Source organism: Hordeum vulgare, chromosome 1H (assembly GCF_904849725.1).
Source record: "Hordeum vulgare subsp. vulgare chromosome 1H, MorexV3_pseudomolecules_assembly, whole genome shotgun sequence".
Classification (NCBI taxonomy): domain Eukaryota; kingdom Viridiplantae; phylum Streptophyta; class Magnoliopsida; order Poales; family Poaceae; genus Hordeum; species Hordeum vulgare.
Window position 1 is genome coordinate 364,495,919 of NC_058518.1, and position 3,244 is coordinate 364,499,162.

Below are 3,244 nucleotides of genomic sequence, written 5' to 3' on the forward strand. Positions count from 1 at the left end.
TGTGGACAGATTAAAATTTAGGCTCAACATAGGCTAACCGATATTTGTGACGAACAAAAGTGGGATGCGTAGCATCCCCAAGCTTAGATGCTTGAGACTTCTTGAAATATTTACTTAGGGTGCCTTGGGTATCCCCAAGCTTGAGCTTTTGTGTCTCTTTCAATCCTCTCATATCCCGGTTTCACCTAAGTCTCAAAAACTTCATCCACACAAGACTTGAAAAGAACTCATGAGATAGGTTAGTACACATAAGAATAAATCAACACTTCATATACTGACGAGACAAGTTGCATAATAATTTTCAAACATTAGGTATTGTATACTATCATTTTCTTGACATAAGCCATGAAAACTCTGGGATAAGTAGATAACAAAACTATGACAGCAATCTGTCCAAACAGAAGAGTGTGTAGAAATCTATTTAAACAGTGTACTTATGTAACTCCAACAATTCTGAAACTTTAGGATGAGATAAACAATTTGTATTAAAGTACTATGCCAAAATTCAAAAACTTTCCACGTTCTAGTAAAATCTAATAATTCAAATACTACACCAAGTGTTTCTGTTTTTGTACAACACACATCACACATGCAATTCAAGTTCTTGGAAATTTTTATTGAAAAATAAGATAATAAAGAACATATAACAGATAAAAGTAAAATAAAATGATGCTCCAAGCAAAACACATATCATTTGATGAATAAAGATATAGCTCCAAGTAAGATATACCGATAATGTTGGAAATGAAAGAGGGGATGCCTTCCGGGGCATCCCCAAGCTTAGACGCTTGAGTCTTCCTTGGATATTACCTTGAGGGTGCCTTGAGCATCCCCAAGATTAGTGTCTTGCTTCTCCTTATTATCCTCATAGCGGTATCTCATCCAAAACTTTAAAACTTCAATCACATAAAACTTAGCGGAACTTCGTGAGAGGGGTTAGTGCAATAAAGATAGATCATTCACTTAGGTACTGTCAAGACAAGATTCATTATTATTCTCACATAATACCTACTATATTATATAATTACCATGATTTTATCACCAAATATAATCTATGGAAATGCTAAAATAAGCAAAATATGCATGCAAAATAGAATCTATCAAAAACAGAACAATTTGTGAAGATCTGAGTGGACACCATACTTCCCCGACTCTAAATATTCTAAACAAATACGAAAAAACAGAGAATTTACATACCAAAACTGTGTATAAATTTCAGAATGATTTGACACTCGAGTAAAATCATAGAAATTCTGCACTTAACATAAAAGTTTCTGTTTTTGCACATAATCAAACAAACAAGTATCCACACTATCCCAAAGGCTTTACTTGGCACTTTATTGAAATAAAAGCTATAATACATGATCAACATAATATCTTAATCATGTGAACACACAAAAACAAAAAGTAAAAGTGTTGGGTTGTCTCCCAACAAGCGCTTTGCTTTAATGCCTTTTAGCTAGGCATGACGAGTTCAATGATGCTCGTATAAAAGGTAGTAATTGAGGCATGCAAGAGAGCATCATGAATCACATGACAAGCATATTCAAGTCTAACCCACTTCGTATGCATAGGGATTTTTTGAGCAAACAATTTATGGGAGCAAGAATCACCTACCATAGGAAGGCAAAACAAGCATAACTTCTTAAATTTGAACACATAGAGAGGAAACTTGATATTATTGCAATTCCTACAAGCCTAGGTTCCTCCCTCGTAATAACTCTTAGTAGCATCATGAAGGAATTCAACAATATAATTATCACATAAAGCATTCTTTTCATGATGCACAAGCATAGAATTTTTATAACTACCCACACAATAAAAATTCTTATCATTCATAGTAGTGGGAGCAAACTCAACAAAATAACTATCATGAGATACTTAATTGATATAATCCATGTGAAAATTAAAATCATGATGAAAATTTTCATGGTTATCCTTATTCTTTATAGCATAAAATTCATCACAATAATCATCATAGATAGGAGGCACGATGTCATCATAATAAATTTGCTCATCAAAACTTGGGGGACTAAACATAGCATCTTCATCAAACATAGCATCCCCAAGCTTGTGGTTTTTCATATCATTAGCAACATGGATATTCAGATAATTCATACCAACAATATTGCTATCATGCTCATCATTAAAGGATTTCATATTAAGCATTTTCATAAATTCTTCCTCCAGCAATTAAGCACAATTTTCCAAACCATCATTTTCACGAAATACATTATAGAGACGAAGGAAATGAGGCAACCTAATTTCCATTTTTTTTAGTTTTCTTTATAAAACCAAACTACTGAAAAACAAGGAACTAAAATATTTAATTGCAAGATCTAAAGATATACCTTCAAGCACTCACCTTCCGGCAGCGGCACAAGAAAATAGCTTGATGTCTACTATGCAAATTTATTCTTTTAGACGTAGTTCGGCCACCAAGTGCAGAGTTTTGTAGGACAGCGGCAAATTTCCTTCAAGTGGATGACCTAAGGTTTATCAATCCATGGGAGGTGTAAGATGAAGCTGGTCTCTCTCAAACAACCTTGACAAGAAATACAAGAAATATCTTATGTCCCTAGCACACCCAATACAATGGCAAATTGTATAGGTGCACTAGTTCGACGAAGAGATGGTGATACAAGTCTAGTATGGATAGTAGATATAGGTTTTTGTAATCTGAAAATATATAAACAGCAAGGTAGCAAGTGTAAAACAACGAGAAAAACGTTGTATAAATGCTTGGTAATAAGGCCTAGGGTTCATACTGTCACTAGTGCAATCTCTCAACAATGCTAACATAGTAGAATCATATGATCATCCCTTAACATGCAACAAAGAATCACTCCAAAGTTCCTATCTAGCGGAGAACAATAAGATGAAATTGGTGTAGGTAGTAGAACGACCTCAAAGTTATTATCTTTGATCAATCTTTTGAGCTATTCCTATAAGTGTCACAAACAACCCTAGAGTTCGTACTAGAATAACACCCATGATACATATCAATCAACCCTAATGTCACCTAGATACTCCAATGTCACCTCAAGTATCTGTGGGTAAATTATGCGACATGCATCAAACAATTTCACATCTATCATATTCAATCCAACACAAAGAACTTCAAGGAACACCCCAAGGTTTCTATCAAAGAACTTAGTATGAAAACATGGAATCAACCCCTACGCATAGATCCCCAAGGTCATCGAGATCCGCAAGTTGATGCCATAACATATATCAAGTGAAT